The 22,259-nt window shown below is 41.9% G+C and overlaps 1 long non-coding RNA gene across 4 annotated transcripts in view; it reads left to right on the top strand.

Moving 5' to 3' along the window:
* The window catches only part of LOC116447256, a 161,919-nt gene that overhangs the window by 1,858 nt on the left and 137,802 nt on the right, over positions 1 to 22,259 (top strand). For 3 of the 4 annotated variants that reach the window (XR_004241536.1, XR_004241535.1, XR_004241533.1), the window contains exons 3-6: positions 15,650 to 15,790; positions 16,871 to 17,022; positions 17,701 to 17,810; positions 19,686 to 19,882. This is a non-coding gene — a long non-coding RNA (uncharacterized LOC116447256). Of the gene's footprint in view, positions 1 to 3,518; positions 3,828 to 13,000; positions 13,101 to 14,941; positions 15,079 to 15,649; positions 15,791 to 16,870; positions 17,023 to 17,700; positions 17,811 to 19,685; positions 19,883 to 22,259 lie in introns of all 4 variants that reach the window. The other variant, XR_004241534.1, reaches the window with a different exon arrangement.

The raw sequence follows: 22,259 nt of genomic DNA, 5'->3' as shown, positions 1-22,259 counted from the left end.
GAGAGGGAGAATCTTTAAAGGCCTGTGAGCCTTCCTGAATGGGAATGAACTGCTGAGGACACTGACAGTCTCATCGCTGTTGCATTGGGTGGCAACTGGCATTTTGTTAGAAGCTGAGGGATTGGAAGGCTCTGTGTTCAGTCTGCTCTTCTATTCAGCCTCCTTCACAGGGGCAGTCAGTTTAATTGTGGAGATGTGCACTGGAATTTTTGGCAGTACTGTTATCAGTGATAATGATAAATTCTTTATTGGCTACCTATTTGTGTCCTGCCTCAACAATTGCACTTGCAAGTGAGTACTAGAATACTTGATTTTGAACACACTGGTTCTTCTTCTATGCAGCACAAAAATCAGCTGCTTTGTGGAAACAAATGCTTGGTATTTGTAGTACAATTGTGTACATGGAGTAACTTGCAGTTGAAGGAAAGACCAGCATGGAAAAGCAGGATTCTGAGTTTGAACTCAGCCTGTTCTTGCCTTGCTGAGTGGTTTGGACCCTTTCAGTACTTATCACTCTGTAAACCATGAATCATGCGTACAAGGACATTTATTAAGATTTTAAGAACCTCTTTGTGGGGACAATCCTGGTGCCGTGTTAAAGTGGTGGTGGGGTTTATATTTTGCATAATTGATCACGTTATGATCTCCACTGTTTTTAACTGCTGTATTGATTGCATTTCTAACAGAAACAGATACAGACAAAAATACATTAATGTTCCAGTTAAATCCTATATCACATTTTTTCACCCACATTTTGTCATTGCAGCAATATTCAAATAAACCCACAAACCAACCTCAACAGAAAAGCAAGCTGTCCAGCCAACTGGCAATTAAATTGACATGTCTTTTTTTCTGAAAGGCCATATTCTTAGCTAGCCTCTACTATCTTGAGCACATGTGAGAAAAAAAAAATCACGGTGAAGTTGCTTGACTGGGCTTTGGGACTGCATTGTGTTGGTGATGCAATGACCGAAGTTCAGCCCTGAGGTTTTATGATACAGCCAGTGAGCTGGAGGTCGGGTTCAAGTTATGGTTTTGGTCTCCTGCTGTGTTTGTTTTGTTTCTCCACACACGGAAAGAGAACGTGCTGGGAAGTGTCACAGCTGTTTTCTCCTGCTCCGCCCCACTACTTTCAGTCTCCTCCCCTTTCTACCTGGACTACACCGTGAACAACTTCTTGCTTCTTTGTTGCTGTTATATATTACAACTCCCTCCAAGTTTGTGAAGAACCCCTGGTTAATTTTTGCTTTCTTCTAGGGGTTGCTCCCCACATCCTTCTAATTTCTTTTGAGAAGTTAGAATTCCCTGTAACCATCAGATAAAGCCATCTGTAGTGGATGGAAATGACAACTGCTTGTGTAGAAGGTCAGTTGTTACCTGTTGCTAAATGTCACAATGTCAACAGCTGCAGATGTGTATTTATGTAGGACAAAACCCAAGAATCTCTGTCAAAGAGCTTCTTTTTTGCACAGTTCCTGCCACTGGTTCTTCAAAGGTGTATTTTTTTTAATAGCTACCACCAATGAAGGAGCTAGATAGGAATGGTAGCCAGAGGTGACTCAGATGAGAACAGGACGGAAAAGAGAGAAGGCAAACAACATGTCTGTAATGTTTGCTGGCTCTCCAGTAATGGCTTACGTAAAAGAAAGTTGGTTATCAATTATTCAGCAGAGAATTTATATATCAGTAGAAACACAGGGGAGTGCTAGATATAACTGCACTGAAATCAAAAGGGGAATTAGGTTCATATATATTCCAAACATCAAGCAGATCTATGTAACATTAAGATTCCCACCCACCTTTACCACTTCTTTACTGAGACTCATCCTGCGTTCCATTAACTGCTGGAGAGAGTCCAGAGGAGGCGACCAAGATGATCAGAGGGATGGAGCAACTCTCCTGCAAGGAAAGGTTGAGACAATTTGGTTTGTTCAGCCTGGACAATAGATGGCTTAGGGGTGACCTAATTGTGGCCTTCCAGTACCTGAAGAGAATCTACAAGAGGGATGAAGATGGACTTTTTACAGGGGCATGTAGTGACAGGGCAAGGGGGAAAGGGTTCAGGTTGAAGGAGAGTAGATTTAGAGTAGATATGATGAAACACATGCTTACAGTGCGTGTGTGTTGAGGCCCTGCACAGGTTGCCCTGGGTAGCTGTGGCTGCCCCATCCCTGGAGATGCTCAAGGCCACGCTGGACTGGGCTTTGAACAACCTGGTGTAGTGGAAGGTGTCTCTGCCCATGGCAGGGGAGTTGGAACTAGATGTGATGATCTTTAAGGTCACTCCCAACCAAGGCTATTCTATGGTTCTAGGAACCATGTAATTCACCCCTCGCTGCACTCTTCATGTGCTGTAGCTCCTCAGTTAAATGCACTATTTCTATATAAAGCACATCATTAATGGGTTTTATTGACAGTTTGCTACAGAACAGCCTAGAGCAGGAGTTGGAGTGACTCAGAGTAGGAAAGGCTGTGCAGCATACAACTCCCTGTGCATGAATTTCCAGGGATAATAAGCCTTATTCTGATCATCTGAGTTCAGCTCCATCGACTTCATGCTTTGCCCTGGTGCAAATCAGATCTGTGCTGATGTCTCTGGTGCTGCCCAGGTTAGACTGTGGTGATGGGTGCCATGGCCTTACTCCTTTTGAGCTCACTGACTGTCTAGGGCTGGCCCTGGGTGTGAGGAGGAGGGAAGCTGCTCCCTTGCAGGGAAAGCCCTGTGTCTCTGTGCATGTCTGCTCTCCCATTATCACTGACCTCAGTGCCATATTTACTTTTACCTGCTGTGCAATAGGTGCGGTATAAGAGCACTTTTGTCCTAGGCTAGGGTGTGATTCTGCTCTCTCAGAGCCTGAGAGTTGGCAATAGGTAGCAATAGGTTGCTCACTAACTCTAGGGTCCCAGGGGGTGTGAGCTGTGGGTCTGCCACTGCTTGTGCTGTGCTAAGCAGTGGTCACACACCAACTCTGGGACAACCTTAGTAGCAAGGTCTAAAGTAATCCTGTTTCAGTGGCTTAAAGAGTTGCTGCTGTGCCACTGAGTCACACTTGCTCACTCATAGCTTTCCCTCACTGCCAAAAATGCTTCAGCACAGTGTGTCTGGAAGCTAAGCCTTTCTTTCTCACAATCACGAGTGAGGACTGGGTATGAGTGTTACACAGGTGAAGCCATAGTAACTTGATTGCCTTTGGTTGTACATGTAATACATTATTTTAAGAACCATTTTTCAGCAAGAGAGGAACTACTTAATTTCTTAATGATTTGGGGTCAAGTTTATCCCAGTGGGGATCTATATAGGGCTAATCAACAATGATAAATTTAAGAAGGAAAGAATAGCCAAAGAGTATTTTTCAATATAATTTTTTCATGGAAAGACTTAGTGTTCAGCAGCAAAAGAGGTTAATGGTAAAACTTAGTGGGTATTTAATGGGATGGAAATTTCTTTCAGTGTTTTCAGATGTTTATAAGGTTTAGGTTAACTGGTAAATCCAGTAAAATCATTCTTTGTCCCATAGGTAAATGGTCCGTGTTGGACTCCATGCCTCTGTGAGGAGGAAGGAAATTTTATTCAAGTGTTGAAACAAGTGAGGTGGACTGAGGGAAGCAGAAGAAAAAGGCCAAGACCTGCAGAACTGTTACAGCCACCCATGCATAATGTTGATCTCTATTTGAGAGATCAACCAGCATCTGACTACTTCCAAATCAAAGAACATCAATTAGAAATCATTGGCAATTAGTTAGTAGAGAAAAATCCAGGAAAAAGAGAAGGAAGAGATGCCAGTGAGTGAGGTCAGGGGGGTGTTCCAGAGAAGCAGCATGAAGAGGTGAGTTGGTGTGGTGCAGGGAATGAGGCAAGGAGGGAATAGGGAAGTTTGATTCCATGACATACAGCTGCAGATGAACAGCTGTTAAAGGGGACATACAAAGGCCTTTGGAAGATCAGTGCAGTGTGTAGGCTGGGTTTTGAAGTGTGGATTGAAATGAGGATATAAACGTTTTTGTTTCTTTAAGAATGAAGAGAGTAGTGGTGTGTTTGAGGACAAAGTGACAAGTCACAAGTTTGGAAATGACAAGTCTTTGCCAGAGCCATAAACGTGACCTTTGCTGGATGTGGTCTGATGCTCAGAGTATTTGCATGACCACATGCCTTTTTTAGGGTAGAATAATATACCAGTTAGTAACATGCCACTTCTGCATAGGTATAATTTAGGATGATTGAGGAAAAAAACACAAAGTTATCAAGGTATAAAAGGCAAGTTAGTTCAGATACTAAACATCTTGATTTTACTTTTGCATTTCACAGCATGGTAACAGAAGCATGGTAGATTTTCTTGGAAAATTAGAATGAATTCCAGCAGAAACCAATGCAGAAACTCCAGTTTTTCCTGAAAACTAGCCTCCACTATTTCCCATAGCTAAGTATTTAGGGCTTGCAGGATCAGGGCCTAACAAGCCACACATCCTTCTTACTGTTGGCTTGGGGTTTTTCTTATCTCTAGGAAAACAAAATTCTCCATGTCTCTGTATTAAAATGATTGGAAATTGAACTTAGGGGGATCTAGCATGTGATTACTTTTTTTAGACAGGATTTTCTTCATAGCTGAATTGGACTGAGTTTTTTTTCCCTCACAAACCAGATGGTAAGTGATTCAGTACTTTTAGCAGTAGAAAAATGATTTGTTTTCTTTCCTCAGTAGTTGGTGTGAATGTACTTTTCTTTATCTCTTTACATATTATGTAAACAGACTTTACCAGCATTTTTGTACATGGGTAACAGTCCTGATCCTGCAGAGAGCCTTGCACACAGGAGTTGACATGGCTCACGTAGAACTGTTTGCATGGACCTCATGACAGGGTCGTAACTGTATTTGTATCTTTATGTATGTACTTAAATTTACAACACTGTATGAGGATGCCAACACAATTTTAAATCCACAAAACAACTGAGTAACTTTGCACACTTTGCTTTCTTTTCACCTACCAAAGTCTCTGATCTCTTCTGCTATGTTCCTGTAGTAGACTGTAGTCCTTGTGGCTTTTGAGTTACGCTCAAAGCTTTGTCCTTATTATACAGTGTAAGTTCTTCCTGCTGTGCAGGGGGAGTGAGGTCTTCATTCACGTAACCTTTTGGATTTGTACTGGTGCTACTCCCTTCAGAAGGGATTGCAGTAACAGTGGCAAATATTTGGGAGAATATTAAAACAAATTCACATGAGTATCTGATTTGTCAAGGTTATCTGCATCTATATTTGTTGGTGTATACATAATGTTAAATTGAACATACACGTAACCCATGTATACTTGTGTCAGCATACGGGTGTTTGAGGCAGAAGGCTCTGAAGTTGATACTGGAGTTACACTCTTGGCAAATACTGCATTACAGTATCCAGCCACTCATTCCCTACACAAGAAGGTGCAAACAAGGTTGTCCAAGCAGCCTGACTGATGTTCTTTCCAAGCAGTTAAGAGCTGTTATTGTAAATTTGCTGTGCTTTTATGCTAGCTTTACCTGGGAATTAAAATGTTGAATGCATAGACTCATACTGCTGCTTTGAGATGATAATACTCCACTTCAAATACAGTGACCACGTTCTCTGTTTACAAATCTGACTGTACACAGCTGGAACAGAATTATCTGATTCTCTTCTTGGTTCTTCATCTAGTTATGCTCTGGTTGAGTCACTGGGGGATTGTGCACAGAGGAGCTGGCTGGCCCCTTGCCTTGTTTTCCAGGTTTACCAGAGAGTTAAAACCCACTTCTTAGCATTTCTCACTTGAAAAATGTGACAATCTTCTGCTTCCATGTATTCTAATAGGGAAAAAAAAGACATGTGAATTAGCATCAGAAATACTGTGCTGTGACACGTCAAGTTTTTCTCTTCAATTAAATTATTCAGTGGAAGGGTGTCAGAAGGGAGTCCTTGAAACTAGCACTGTTTGTTTGGCAGGGATCAGTAGTCAAGCTGGGGTGATTCACTGTGCCTTGTATTTGTGAAATAAATTACTTTTCCCTTTATGCAAGGGGAAGCATTTGTAGGAGTTTGCCTCTCGGGCTGTGTGGTCACACCAGGTAGCAGGAAACTGTGTCTGCAAGGCACATAATCCTGCGGGATGCTGCTGCTTGGGGTGATGTGTGGGTCCAGTCTGAGGTCAGACTGCCTGATAGGAGGAATGAGAGCTTGTTTGGCCACAGCTGTGTGTGTTGCATACCAAGGGCTGTACCTCCTCTGAACCTCCTCATGGTCACAAATGGTCACATTTCTTATAGCTGGGAATTGCTTTATTACATTACCAGAAAGAAATAGAAGCACAAAGCAATGGTTATGCACTTCCAAACAGTGTTTCTGTAGAAGAGCAGAGCAGTGACTCCTAACCCAGCTGTTGTAGGCACGCAGAGCAGTGGGATTAAGATTTCTGTTCTCTCAGGCTGGCTGTGCCTGCTCTCGTGCTTGTTGTAATTGACTGACTGGCAGCAGTGTGCTTGTTTCTCAGTACACTTGTCCTGGTGCCCACTGCCACCCAGTTGCCTGTCCCTTGGTGGCCAGGTGTTACACTGGGAGTGTTACCATGCCTGGGAGTGGGACAGTGGCTGTAACATGCATGGCAAAGGGGGTCCAGGAGAAGTTAAACCAGGTTGATCTCCAGTCAGGAAGAATGAGCAAAATTTGCCCTTAGTGTGGAGGACACTGAAGAAACAGTGTTGGAGACCAGTTATCTGTTGACTCCTTTGGGTTTCAGGGAGTAAATACTGTGGAGAAAACTTGGCTCAAAGCTTTGCGAACCAAGTAATTGATGTAAGCCCTGGGTTACATAGGACATAAGTGTGCTTTTATAAGTACTGGAAGTACTGAAAACAGTTTCTTCTGGTTTCAGTTAATAATAGGGAACGTTGTGTACAGTTTGTTTGTTGGATTGGTTCATTTTATTGTGTATAAATACACTGTAGAAACAAGTTTGTCTTTTGTTCAGTGGTACTCAGCTAGTGTGCTTCTGGTAAATCCAGTGAATTAAGGGGAATCAGTAACGTGCTCTGGTCTGTCAGTGGAACAAAGTCCATTTGAAATTAAGGCCATGAGGGATATGGTGGTGCTGCAGAGAAGTTAGAAGGACAGTGAGCAAAGCTGGTGGCCTGTGGCACAGAACAGAAACTTCCAGGCCACGCGTGCCACAGGCACACAGCCCACTGGCAGTGTGAGCTGCCTCAGTGAAAAAGGAGTGGTGCTCTCCCATGTGTGGTATAAAATTCTGGCTCCACTGATCTTAATGAAAATGACATGGTTTTGCACTGGGGCAAATGAGAGCAGAATCTGGCCAACTGTTAATAGTTTTTTGTATTTGAGGCGGAAATAAAGTGACTGTGTATGCAAATAATTGTGCAAGCATGACTCCTGAATGACTCCTAAAAGGAGAATTCAGTATTTAATTGTTGGAAATACAAACTGTTTGGCACAAATCTCCTGGTTTGGCTGAGCTGTGCTTGACCTGTGACAGAGAGAGCAAAGGTGATTTTAAGTCCTGGGATCCGAGGGGCCAGTGTATAATGTAACTCAAGGCAGACTCAGTGTGTTGACTGCTTTGTAATTACAGATGCTTATTTTGTGTACAAAACCAGTTGATTCATTATCTTTTATTTCCATTATCTCATCTCAATCTTTATGTGTGAATCTGAGCTATTTGAGTTCAAGGGAATGACATATAACAAGAATTAAAAAAAAAGGGGGCTTGATAACAAAAAGTTGGTTGTTCTGATATAAAGATGTTCTGATGTAACCAAAATGATGAAATTTGTTAAATCTATCTGCAGAATCTGAAAACTTTGTGAGAAGTCTAAGAAGTTCAAAATAACCTTTCCTCTATCCCATGACCTGCATTTCTTGCAATATTTTGACCCATACCTTGGAACAAGGATAATTTAGCTCTTAGAATATAAAAGAGACAATTAGAAGCAACCATGACGCTGTTGCTTAACACTGTCACTCTTCAGCTGTGCTTCAGGAACCAGCTGAACTTCAGGAACTCTGCTCTTTATGCAGAAGTCTTGTGGTGAAGATGGCTTAAGCCATCTTCATTTTGTTACATTCTTAAACTGTGGTAATCCCACCATAAGTTATCGGCTGTCCTTATGCCTAGAAATGTGGCCATCCCATTTTAAACTCTGCAGAGCAGAGAATGTTTTTCCTGGAGCCAAGATCTAAAAATGCTTTCAGCTTTCAAAGAGCCTCCAGTATTTGATAAAGTAAGTTTTACTTACACAAGCTAAATATTGCCACTTTCAAGTACGAGTGTTGATGGTGTGGAGAGATGTGAAATTTTGTTGGGATACAAGTGTGAGCCCAGAGTTGATGGAATACATTTAAAAATGGCAGAAGTTACACTGGCTGAAAATCAGGTGCTCACACTCTGTTGACTTCACTGGAAGATGCACACATGAAGTGAAAGTACTGTGTGACCTAAAGATTCTGTTCCTGTGGTACATGAGGTTTTGTAATACACAGAAGAAAGGAACCATTCACTTTTCTAGGTAATTGTTACAGAATGAGTATCTGTGATCTATTGCAGTCTGCTCTGTCTGGAGAATGTCTCCATTACTTTAGTGGAGTGCTGTGCATGCACAACAAGGAGGCTTTTTGGATGGAATTTGTAATGCAGGACTCATTAATAGATGATAGTGGATAATTTTGAAAGAGATGAGTACAACACTTGCTGCTCACCTAGATCATAGAAATAACTTGAGGGAATATGTTTACCAAAGTGAGATGTTCTCTAAAATGCTTGATAACAGGATACTTTTGCTTCTGTATGCTGAAAGCATACAGACCAAACCAAACAGAAAATGAGATTCTCTTCTTTTTAAATTTTATGAGGAGTAACTGTGAAAATTATTTGGGTTAAGTGGATGTTAAGTAAGGGTCACCAGTGGAAAATCTGACCCAGTGTGTTTGTCTAAAGGAAGTGGCATTTCCATTTCGTTTTTCAGTTCCCCTGAGGTCTTGTCTGAAACTGCATCAAGAATAGAGTCGCTCATTCTCTACCACACAGAAAAATCACTCAGTCAAGTTCCCTGCTGATGTGTGTCTCCTCCCTTTGACTGTTGTTTTAGACACAGCTCTGTGGGACAGGAGCTGTTGGTCAGTGCACCAGAGCCTGTGGGCACTGCTGGAGTAGAGAGAGTAGCTTTCCTTCTACTCTGCTGTTTGGGTGTGACTGAGGGCTGAGCTGGAGGTCTGGGGGATGGCTGACTTGCTTTTCTAGGTGAGCTCAGGGAAGCAGATGGATTGCATGAGGAGTCCTGCATTGCTCTGGCTGGCTCCAAGTGTTGCTGGACACATCAGAAATCCCAGAGCTTCTCAGCTCTCAGCCCTGTCTATGTGTGCTACAGCACCAGTCTCCAGGGAATTGAGGTTACTAGATTGGAGGATATGAGTTGCATTAAAAAGTCCCAGTCCCCAGGAGTTTAGGAGTGACAGCAGAATAAATACTTATAACTTGCTTTCATGTTACATGGCATGGGACTTGCTCTTCCTTGCAGATGACTTCTCCAGTGCTGTTTGGATGTGCCTGCTGCTCTGTGATTGCTCCTAAAGCCTTGATTTGACAGCAGCCTCTGGCGTGCTGTGGGCCAGCAGATCTGCATAGCAACAGGCCCGCCAGTCTTCCTGCGGAGAGTTAAAGGAGTTTTGGAGAATATGAGTGAGTCAAAAATTGGCCGTTCTCATCTGTGGCAGTCCCCTGGTTTCAAAGTATCCCTTGTCTCTGGCACAGGTGGGCAGCAGGCTGGGGAGGAAAGCAACACAAGTTTTATTGTCTTTCCAATGCTTGGGGCTGCTGATGTTAGGTGCTGTAAGTGTAGGTTTTTGAGAGAAGAGATGTAGGTGAGGGAGAAGCATCACTGTTAAGTGAACTGCAGGGATATTACTTTGACCTCTTGGAACACAGAGCAGGCTGAGGAAAAGGAATAAGATTGAAAGGAAGAAAATCCTCTTAATCTGGGTGATGTCAGCTTGTCATTGTCAGTTCGGTAGTTATGTAGCTGCAAGCTTACTGCTGCCTGCTGTGCAAGGAGCAGATCATTAATTAAAAGGCGTGGCAGAGTGCAGCATGCTTAGGGCTTTGAGGTGCTGACAAGATGATACCGCCTGGCATAACTGCAGAGAGCATGTCCAACACGAGGTACGGTTCTAAGAACTGAAAAACCCGTTATCCAGTGTGTCATCCTTGAAGACAACATGTGGCATACGTCCTGAAACCTAAAACTTCCTTGCTTTTTGCCTCCCTAGCAGCCTCATACACGTATCCAGCTTCTCCTTAGTGTGAGCTACAAGGCGAGAATCTGTGTAACACAGGGGTTGGGAGAGCTTTGGGGTTCCCACCTGGCTGTGCAGCAGTCCTGTGCCTTGTGTCGTAAGAAGCACTGGAGCACCTGGGTAATGGTGCTGGGCATGGCAAAGGGTAGGAGCAGGTGTACTGCTAAGGTGTATAAATCCCTGGCAAGACTGACTGCCTGTTCTGAGATGCAGAGCTGTGGGTCAGAGAGTGTGGTGGGACTGAGTTAGGTAAGAGAATGTGAGAACACACTCACTATACGGCTGCTAAACAGGGAGCAGGAAAGGGTTTCACTGGTTTTGGCTTGAGGGAATAAGCAAGAAGTGATGGATCAGATAGAAAAGAATCTGGTTGGACTGTGGTATAATTGGTACAATATACTCTCAGCTTGCAATTTATCCCAGACCAGATTGTTGATGTTCAATAGTGCTTACAAACATCTGAATGTCACTGCCCAGAGCACTGACAATTTCCCTCCTCTCATTTGTTATACACAGTTGCAGATTTAATACTTTTGTTTTGGAGAATACAGCACTTCACTGTCCTGTGAAACAATGCATCTCCTCTGCGATTCTCATGGAGATGTGGTGCAATGATGTAACTTCCTAGCGAGAGACTGCTGAATCATTTTGGTGGTGTTCATGAATCTCTTCTTTGCTAGTAGTTTCTGCACTGGTCTTAATATAATTTTCAAAAGCAAAAATCATAATGTCAGGGACTTTTTTTAAAAAAACTTTTTGTTAAAAAGACAATACTGCCATTATTTGTTGCATACCGTACTGAACCCAACCTTCCAGCATGCTGCTGAAATGCTGTCCCAAATATATTTGTGTAGCTCAAGGTATTGACACCTCTCCAGTCAATCCCTCTCTAGTAGTGGGAAGCTTGCTCATAACAGGGTGAGATACAGACGACACATATTTGTCTCACAGGCTTAGGTGGGTGGTCTGATAATTTAAAGTTCAAAGCTTTCCTGTGGATCTGGTAACCTCTTGCATGGGACCAAGAAGTGCTCTGAGCTGTCATGGCTGGGTGTGCAAAGGCTCTTCTACTAGTTGAGAGCCTCTGATATTTTATTGTCTGCCTAGGAGGTGTGACTGGTTGTTCATCTCCATCAGCTTTGCACCTCAAGTTGTGTAAAGAAGGCAGAAATCAGAAGTAAGTAGGTCCCTCAGAACTGCCTTGTCCTTGGGAGAAGAGATGGCAGGTTGTAGTGAGGCAATGTGCAAGGCCTTTGACATCTTAAGCACTGGCAAGGGCCTCTTCCTGGGGAAAAAGGAGTTGCTTGTGGTGTGAATATGATCCTGTGAAGGTAAGGGTACTTATTCTTTATTAGTTTTTTTTATTACTAGGTTTATTCTTGGCAAAGCCTGAAGCTGCTTGAGTTGTCTTTAAAACAGCACTAATCTTCTGGCAACTGCAGAGTCAGGGAATTGCACGAGAAGCGCAGAAGTGCCTTTGCACATTTCCTTGTTTGATGGGCCAAGTGTCCCTCTGTCACACAGATCCTGCCTGTTTCTCCAAGCAAGCACAGATCCTGCCTGTTTCTCCAAGCAAGCACACAACGTGCTCCAGCAAGCCCACTGCTGCCCTGGGAGGGTGTTTCCGTGTTACTTGTACTGCCCGTTGTGCCTTTCCTTTTCTCTGTGATACATTGCACGTTGCCAGCTGGTATTTGTAACATATTCCATAGAATTCTAAAATGAAACTCTTTGGAGGAGGTCAGCACGCTGTGCGGGACACATCCTGTGTGTGGGCTGCATCTGACAGATTCCTGTCACTGTTACCCAACAGGCTTGTCAGAAACGACAGCACCTGCCTATGGACTGCCCTAACACAGTGGTACCAGCCAAAATGGGAAGTGTTAACAGTATTGTTTGCCCCTGTGTGCTCATATTTGTAGACCCTCTGCAGTAAGAGAGACACAGTGTAAATATCTGGATGGATAGTTACATGTTTTGGAATAATGATACCAGGCACCATTCAGTTCTGAGCAGTCAATGTACATTTATTGCAATAGAAAACAGCACAGAAGGTTGCTTAAGAGTTTTCCAGTTTCAGTGACTTTCCTACCCACAGACAGGTAAGGAGGTAACCTGTCTAAAAGTTTTGTCATTCTGGAAATAGTGCCAAAGATCGGATCTCCCTGATCTATTGCTGGGAAGATCTGTTCTCACACTTATGCCTACATGCTAGAGATTTTTCTGTTGCATCTCTTTTTTGTGATGGATGAAATCACTTTTTTGTATCATTATGTAAGGTTGTTTGACTCCTTCTGCCTGTGTTGCAGCCGTTAGTGCATTTCACATGTCTTATTAGCACTTCATAGCAGTGCCCAATAGGGATTCTCAAAATAGCCATTGCTTCACCCTCTCTCTAAGCTTTTCTGCATTCCAAGCTACTTAATTTTCCATGTGGTCCACTGTTAGCCTCCCATTATAAATTATCTGATCTCTTAACTCAAAGTCTAAGTTTTCTTATTCTGTTCAGTGGAACTACTGACCACAAGTTTAGCAGATCCAAGTTGGTGTTACACCTGTGAGAATTTCCTAGTTACGTGATTTCTACTTATTTTGTAAGTTTTGCAAGGCTTTTTGGTTCCCTGCTGCCTTGATTTCAAATACGTGACCTTGAAATTGGTTGGTTTGAACATGACTTTTATTTTCATTTGCAGTCCCCAGAGGATTGTATTTGCAGCATTGCCTTGTGACTGTGCTGAATTAAGAGCCAGAGCCCAACTGAAATTCCCAGACCAAAGGATATGGTAGTTTTTGGTAACCTTGGTGCCTTTCTTATGCTTTTTTCTAAACAATGCCTTTTTGCCTTGTGTATGATCAGTGATTTTGAAAAAAGTAATTCCCTAGTTACCTATTACAATTTAAGAAAATAATGTATCCTCTTCCCCCTTATGTGCTCTCTTTTTCCTTCCTTTGGTGTTGTAAATTGATCATCTCTTTCTATTCTTATGGGAAAACATTTAATAGTCACAATTTTATAGACAACACTGTTAAAATTGAACCCAATTTTATAACAACTTGGTACTCTGCCTGTAGGAACTGTCAGTCTGAGCATGGCAAAGTCGGCAAGTATGAAGTGTAGGCCAACAGCTAAGGAGAAGAAGGGAACAGAGTTACAGATACTAAATAAAGGATGACACAAGAGGAAGGACATAGGATGCTTGGCAAGAGAGCCCCAATGATATGGGTCAGCTTTACTCCCATTGAATTTGAATGTAATTCCAAATTTATCGATATAGGACATCCAAAACCTTCCCAGGGGAGAGATCTTAGCCCTGAGAGCAGCATGGGATAAGGCTCAGCGCACAGAGGAGAAAAGGAGACACGCAAGGACAAAACGAGTGAGAAAAACAGAGCGAGTGAGTAGGGAGAAGAAAAGCAGAGGGATTTGGAACAGTCTGGGGTTGGACTGTGTAAAGGCAAACTGGGACCTTGAGCACAAGAACTTGAATTTTACATGAAGGTAGAGAGAATAACAGCATTTCTGCTCTGCGTTAGGTCTGCATTTGGAATTTCAAGCTTTGTTTTGCTTCTGGAGTCCTTGGTCTTGCACAGTCCCATTACAGCGGGGGTGGGCAAGGCAGGTTTTAGTGAGAGTGAGTTTCCATCCTTGGGCAACTGCACCAGTCATGCCTTTTAGTAAAGGTTAGCTGGTGGAACTAACAGCAGCTTTTTTGAAAGCAATGCTGAGTCTACCATAGTCATGTTTTCCCCAGCCAAGCAGAGGCACTGTGTGGAGAGCTGTGTTTGATGGCACCTGGGGCAGCAGAAAGGCACACAGGTTATTCTGCTGCTTGCATGTCTGCTGGAGAAGGTGGAGGTGTCCCTGTGCCATACTGGTACACAATGAAACTGCCCTAAAAGCTCTGATTAGAAGGTGAAGTGGGATGCTATAAATAAGGTAACTTACTGACTGAAGAAAAACTAGTAATGAGCTGAACAATTAGCTTATCTTTCACCTTTCTAGATACTTTAACAGCTAAAGATTTAGAATTAATCTATAAGAAGCAGGCGAATTAATTTGAAGCTGCTTAAGGCTTCCTGATTGATTTATGGTACTCTTCTGGAGGAAGAGACTCCTACTTGAAATTAGCTTAATCCTCGCTTCATTATTGTTACTGGTCAAATTAGTTACTGCCTTTGTTAGAGATCATAAACCCTCAACAGTTCTGATAATATTTACTTACGTTTTCATTTCTTGAAAGGTGAAGATGTGTAAAAAAAGAGGAATTTTGGTGGCAGTTTGTTGGAATGAGGAATCAAAGCACATCTTAGTAATATACATGAATCTAGAGACCATAATCTGAAATCTTACATGTCTTTTGACGTTTGCACTTGTTCCACTTGTGTCTTGTCTCTTTTTCCAGTCATAATTTCAAAAATGTCAGAGTAGCCACAACAGAGCATTTCTCCTGTTCCCACCTGTACTCTGTGATGTGAAAAAATAATGTTAGTACACAGAGATCTTGACTTCCTCTTGAATGCATCTGGATGATTTTATTATGCAGTCCACTGTGCCTGTGATCTGTCTGAGAGCAGCTGGTGATGAGCATTGCCAAGATATTGTACTGGGCTGCTGATAATTTTGTGTATTTCAGAAAACTTGAAAAACTAGATCAGTGAAACAACACTCATAAACCACAGCCTCACCATGAAGACATTAGGGTGGCCATGGCTGTACAAAGTATCTTAACCAGCAATCTTTCATCCTTTGACAAATCTTTTCTTCTTGAAGGTAACTGTGGGTGGTCTTTCTTTGTTCGATTTCTGTAAATTTGGTACATCATTTTCTAGTTACGCAGCTGATTCTTGTGTTTATGTGAATGGCTATTTAAAAAAAGAAAGATCAGATGTTTGTTGTTTCATTTCAACATAAATCAAACTTTGTACTCACATAGCAATTCTAGTTTAGCCCCAGGAATAGCTTTAGTATTGCTAAGTGTCTGGAGAGTATTGACTACAGAGACATGATTTTAAGCAGGCTATAATAGTTTCTACAGCTGTTAACAGTTCTCAGAAGAAAGGCAGTATTATTCATCGGTGTTTAAAATGTGCATGACTTGCATTGCACAGAAGTCAGATTGGGAGAATGTCAGAATTTTTTTTTCTGAAATTCTGCCAGGAAAGTCTTCAATAACTGGAGAAATTCTTTTCACTGGTGAAATCAACATGCAGCACATTGTGTTATTATACTTGCTTATAGCTCACCATGAAAGTTGTCTTTGTATGCGTGGATGTACGGCTTGTACTGTTTTGTTTTTATTTATTCTGCATTCTTTATTATAATGTTCTTTCCTTTTTTCCAGATCAGAAAGATTGTTATTGAGCCTTCCACAAAGCTGAAATAATGCTGTGTGTTAAAAAAATCTTAACAATTTGAAGAAGTTATAAAAATTTATAAGTTGACTGAATACTTTGGAAATTTCTGCATATTTTAATATAAATAGGTAATGCAAATGTTTGTTCTTTGCATTTAGAGGTGGGTCTCTGTTTTCTAAAGGTCTTGTATATAAATTTGATACTTACAATTACATTAGAACAAAACAAGTATTTTCTTCAGATTGGATAATAGGAAAAATGTATCCACTAAAGACACAGAACATACATGGTTATCTCTGAATGTCATATAGTCATGAAATTCAACATAAATAGCATCAGTTGTTTGAATGACTTCATTAAGTGCATTTAGGGGACTGCCTCTTGCAGTCAGCTGAGGTCCTTCCATTCAGTTCTGCGGGTCCTGGGTTAGCCCACAAAGAAATGCTGCAGTAAATGGAGAGAAAAGGACATGATTTCTCTATAGATAGTGTGAAGGTTCAGATTGTGCTGGTAGAACTTACATAGAAATTCAGTCACATAAAATCTAAGAAATCACAGAAAACTGTGCTACTTCAGATTAATTTGGCGTTAATGATGAGTTTGAGCTTTATTCGTAGCTAAAATCATAATAACAGGACCAGAGAGTCCAAAAGAAAGAAAGGAAGAGTAGAAATAGGTAAAAGGGAAAAGGTGAGTGACAGAATACTGGCAGATGGGCAAGGACCTAAATGATGACAGTTTTAATGACTAGTCCAAAAATATAACCGTTCAAACGTTATGATCCACTGGAGGTGCTGGCTGGGTAAATATCTGAAAAGTCAAATGTCAAGCTGCTCTTTTGGGGGGTTGGAGGAGAGCAAAGTAAGTTGTGGGTGATTGTACAGAGTAGAAAAGGTTTGTTAAGTTTGCCTGGAGGAGAAAGAGTGTCTGACACTCCAAGGCAATTTCTCCACAAGTGACTGTAGTAGGAAGTAGGAGTGGACCCGGAGAGCTGCAGGTCCCCTGGCCTGCACACCGTGTGCAGCCTGTGTGCTTTGCCTGTGCTGCTGGGGTACCTCTTCCAGCTTAGTTCCATCTGGAAAGAATCTGGGACTGCACAGCAAGTGGGGCATTCTGGCTTCAGAAGCACATTGCTGCTCCAAACTTGAACTCTGGTGTAATGGGAGGGGGCAGAGGGAGTACTCAGAGTGTACTATTTCATGTTGCAGGTGCTGGCAGCATGTGGAGCTGAGAGCAGTGTAAGCCCAAAGGACTAGGACACCAGAGGAGGTCACCAGGAGCTGTCGTGCCTGATAAGCCCTCCGGGAAAGAGAAAGGGAGAATGATTGATTGCTTGATTGATTGATGCAAGCCTCTGTAGGTAAAGTTGGTGCCTATCTGAAGTCTACTGTGATTTAATATTTTAGGATGGATTCCCTCCTGACATATTGCCTGTGAAATTTTTATAGGGCTAGATTCACTTCATAGCACCAGCTCCATTAAGAAGTGTGCAAAACTAATGCACAACAGTCCCAGGCTTCTGATTGTGCAGTTTTCATAGATATTTTTCTCAAGACATCCTGGAACATGCTTTGCTGAGTTGGAAGGCTTCCTTGGTCATTGACACCAGTGCTATGAAATAACTTTGCTGGTAGCTGGCAGTTTGCTCTATAGAAAGATGCTTATGATTTTCAAAGACTGCTTTCCAAATGGAATCACTATGGTAAATGAACCCTTTAAAGCTTACACTCACAAAACTGAATTCAGTTCAGGGGAGTGTTGACTCTTCAGTCTTTTGTGAGTCACTTCCACTGTAACATTCTCTGGAATCATTCATTTTTGAGTGTTTAAGATGACTGGTAATGTGGAGTTATCATAGATTCAGAGGTATTTCCATGTTCCCTGTCGATGTGCCACTTCATACCATATTCTCACAGAGACTGTTATATAAAAGTACCATTTTACAGAGTGGGGGCACAGAGAAAATAAAGGATGTAGATAAGTCTGTGTAAGGAAATATGTTGCAGAACTGCTGATCCTAGGTTTCCTCATGTTACAGTGTTTAGCCTCTGGACCAGCTCTCTTGTTCTGCAGCACAGATTCATCCCCTTTCGCTGCAGCTCCTGGTCACCCCATCCAGCACGAATGAAAAGGTTGCACAGCATTCAGGTGAGTCTGGAAGCTGATAGGATTCTTAGCTTTAGTGACAGCATTACGTCAAATAACGTGATGGTTAGCTGAGACAAATGTATTTAGTGCCTAAGTATAGTGTGTTTCTGTATGTCAGTACTTTGGAAACAAGGAAAGTAAAAAATGTATGGTGAGGTTGTTGTCAAGAACTGTTCTTGCTACAAGCAATGGGCACAACACTTTGGCTTTTAAAGTTTGCTAAAATGATGTGCTGGTAAGATTTTGGCTTGTGAAAGGCGATGAAATGCACCAGCACAACACAGACATCGTTACTAGATCTTATCAGCAGTTGTGAAGACACATTTTAACAATGTTAAGATTTTCCAGGCCTCTTTCAAAATGGCTGTGATGCCTTGCTAAATGGACCCATTATCTGTCCAAGAGCAGTTGGCTTTAACTGCTTCTGAGCAGTATTTCCTTGGAACCTCTTAGATAACTAGAGGCAATCTAGAGAAATCTGAACGGATCTCTACTTAGAAACTGGCCATGTTCAATCTGTAAAGTATGTAGATGTTTTTTTTTTTCCTCGGGGAAAGGCTGAAGAGGGCAATAGGTGCAGGATGTGGAGGGAAGAAGCAGTGCCCTGACCCTACAGCATTTCTGCATGTTGAGTCAGGGAGTGACATTTAAACAATTCTCACTGCACCCAGTATAAAAAACTGTGGTGCAGATCAAATTGCTGGCGGTGCTCTGAGAGAGATGAAGAGGAAAAAGATCAAGGCATGTACCAATAGGTGGCCTCTTTTATGTTTTAGATGTTGGGGGAGCTTACCAGCAAGCTAAATGGGTCTTTAAGACCTCTTTTTTCCCTTTTCTTTCTTTGAGGTCATGAATGGCTCCGGACTTTCCATCTTTAGAGCTGGTGGTTTCCACACCACAGTGATTCAGCCAGCATGAACTCTTGACCAAATCCCAGCTTGTTTCCTGGTTTTGTTTTTCTAAAATATTTTACATTTAGCAGGGCCTGAAGGCCTCCCTACTATGTGACAGATTAAGGAGAGCCATGGTCCTTCTTCTGGCTAGCTCTCCAAGGACAGCTCGCTGTTCTTCTAAAAACTTCGCAACTGAAGCAGTTAAAAGGAATCATTGAATTTTGAGTGAAACTCAGACTGAATTCTTACATGCTTCTGGCTTTTTGATGCTGTGTTTTTATGTGGAATTTCCTTTGAGGGTTAATAAGGTCTGATTTTTATTTGAGAAATATGCTCTGCCTAAAATGCTCTAAGTTTAATCAGTGTGTTATTGCATGGGAAAATCATGTACATTTGTTTACTTGCAAGATAAATAGATTAGTATTGCCAATGATTTCAGGGGATAGTAGGTTGTTAAAATAACATGGAAGGCCTTGTTCCTTTGCCTTGCTGGATGTGTTTTGGTGACTGAATTCTCTGGGGTGCCCTGTTTACAGAATATGCTGGTGGTTATCCGTGTTGCCTTGTAAGTGGTAGGCTCAGTAAGGACTTAGAATAGCTTGGCTGTGGAGTTTTAAACACCAAGGGAGAGAGATGATAGACAGGAAATCCACAGCCTGGGAAAGCTACAAATCAAAGAAATTATACCCTGAAAATTAAAACTTCTAAGTGTTAACTGTCTTCATGCTTTGCAAAATCAGGAATTTCACTGAAGGAAAGCATTCCAGGCTGCTTTTGAGAAACCTGGCGCTTGCTTCAGGTGACAGAAAATATTACTAAATTGACTTCTTGAAGAGAATCCTTCAGGATACAGTGCTGTCACTGTATTAGAGGGATATGGCCACAGGTGGGACTTAGTTGATACCTGAGCCAGCACAGACAGCTGTTCAAGCAGTGCAAGGTCCCAGATTAGCCAAGGCATAAATGCTCTGCTCCATTGCAGCCTCACTGCAGCTCCCAGGGAAAGAGCCCAGGCCTTGTGTGGTTCAAGCTGCTCACCCCAACCTGCTGAAGACCAAATTCCCATCCTGAGGACCCTGATGAAGCTGTGACCATACCAGCTGCTTCCTCTTGGCTCCTGGGAAAGGCCTCTGGCTGCCTGTTTTGCTGTGTGTAAAAGCATCTTTCAGCCAAGAAAGTGTGAGTAATCTTGCCCAGCTTCTTGGTATTTCTTGGCATAGAGTTAACCTCATGACTTTGAAGGAGGTTTCAAAGGACATGCATTAACCCAGAGATCCAGTGCTTCTGGGGGTGGGTGAGGCATGAATGGTGAGGGCATGGTTAGGTTGGTTCAGAGGTAGGAGACAACACCTCTGCAGGAGGATGAGGAATTACTGCTTCCCCTGAGGGTCAGGGGTGAGTAAGTAAGGCAAACGTGGACCTCTGTATGTGGAACTGGGATGGGGAAGGGAAAAGCCAGGGGCTGGGCAATGGAAGTCTGACATGAAGCTGGAACAGATTCAGGGGTTTCAAAAGATATTGAGAGAGATGACTGGAGGGGGCCTTGGGGTCAGTGGTTGAAAGAAGGGCACCATGCACTTGCAGGACTACAATACAATATATATTACCCAGTACCCACTTGTCCCTACAAGCAATAGAGAGATTCCTGTGTGGGTCTGCAGTTTTGAAAACATCTATTTATTTTGTATACCTTCATAATTAGGAGGCAAATTTAGGGCTTATCTACTTGGGGAAATCCCTGTAAAATAGGTTGGGTGTGAATTTACAGCCTACTTAAGACCCAGAAGTAAATGCAGTGTAAATTCACACTTCAGCTTACTTCACAGGAACTCCCCCGCAGAAACAAACCCTCAGAGTCACCTCTGTACCTCAGTCTGGTGCTAAAAGTGAGTGGAAGCTTTTCAAGATGTGGGCCTCCAGTTCTATTTTTATAGCTGGGTTTTTCTGTCTCCTGGGGCTTTTTGCAGCTGCTGTAAATCACTGTCACTTTGCTGAGGCTGGAGAAGCTGGGCCACTTTGCCCTGCTCAGGATCTAACCCTTTGCCTCAAGTAACCTTTTATTATCAATTGGCTAGAGGGTATTTTCCTTTTTACTGGCTTCATTATTAAGCTTGTTCATTCACTCCCACCACTACCGATGTCTTTTTTTCTTTTTTCTATTTTTCTCCCTGTGAATTTTATGTTGTGTCTTTCCTCCCATGTAATTTCCTAATAGTGAACTAGTGACAGAGTGGGCTGCTGGTATTTAATCTTGTGGCTGGAGAGGTCAGGGTGTTTTTGATACAGACAAATACTCCATTACAGTAAACTCACAGAAAGTTTCCTTTTCAACCTGAAAGGAGTAGGAAATGCACTCTCCACCAATGGGCTTTCAAGAATTACTTCTGTGAGCTGAACTTATACTAAAGGCCAATTTGGTAATGTTCTGTGAGCAAGGGGGAAAAAAAAAGAGGAAGACGTAATATTTTTTCTTTCTCTTTTTGCTGAGATTTGGCTTGAGTCTTGGCTCCTTATCAGATTAGAGTCCTGCAAGGAAAACAACAACCTTTGCACTGTGAGTTGTTGAAGAAGTGGACATTGCTGATGTCCAGCTAAAAGACCGTAAGGATTTAAACCTTCAAAGTTCTCTCTCTGTTTCTGGTGTTTAGGGAAACTTGCTTCTTGGCAGGAAGAACTAAGTAATAAGGCAAATACATAGCACAATACATTTCTTGCTGTACTATAGGGCAAGACTGAAAAGACTGCCCCTGTCTACTTTGTGGCAGTTTAATTTAAATTTATTAGACTGCTGCCGGGTATACACAGGAGTCTAATCCTATAATCCATGGATGGCTGTATGTATGCAGTATTGCAGTGTTCCCTGTGCATGGAATAATTTGACATAAAATGTGCTTTCTACTTCTCAAGGGAGAGGCAGGTATAACTTTGTATTGTCTTACTGTTCACTACTTGGACTTGGCTGAGTTGGCCTTTGTTAGAAAGGGTTGGAGGAACAGGAAATGCAAGATAATAAATATTTATGTCCCAAACATGACATAGTATCATAAATCAATAATTTTTGAAGACACTAAATTATTCCTTCTGCTTAATTATTTGATTTGTGGCACCAGTTTGCTTACATTTGTTTCTGTGGTAACCTGAGTTATTTTATGACTTTCTACAGAAAATTTAGTATTGATTTGCTGATTTCCTCTTTAAATGCAGTCAAAAATTCTGTTTGCTAAATTAAGAAACCAATAATTGGAATGAAAACATGCATTACCTTGCATTGCCTGAGCTCTTTGATTGTTGACTTTGACATGTGCTGTCAATTACTAAAACACATATTTTTGACTCTTTCATTTTCCCAACTATTTTGGCATTAAACCTATATGAAAAAAATAGGCTAAAGTGTAGTTAAAAGTTTGGTTAATTCAAGTGTGGGAGCATGTTATCAGTTGAAAAATGTTATTTGAAAGATAACTTTGAGGTTGAAGCTGTTCTATTACTGGAATGAACATGGCAAGGTCAGATGCAGACCAAGTGAAAAGAAAGTCAATTGATGTGATGTGTTGGC

The sequence above is a fragment of the Corvus moneduloides genome, chromosome 8 (assembly GCF_009650955.1).
Source record: "Corvus moneduloides isolate bCorMon1 chromosome 8, bCorMon1.pri, whole genome shotgun sequence".
Taxonomy (NCBI): Eukaryota; Metazoa; Chordata; class Aves; order Passeriformes; family Corvidae; genus Corvus; species Corvus moneduloides.
The sequence above is the reverse complement of the archived record's forward strand: the minus strand, read 5'-3'. Positions and strand labels throughout refer to the sequence as shown.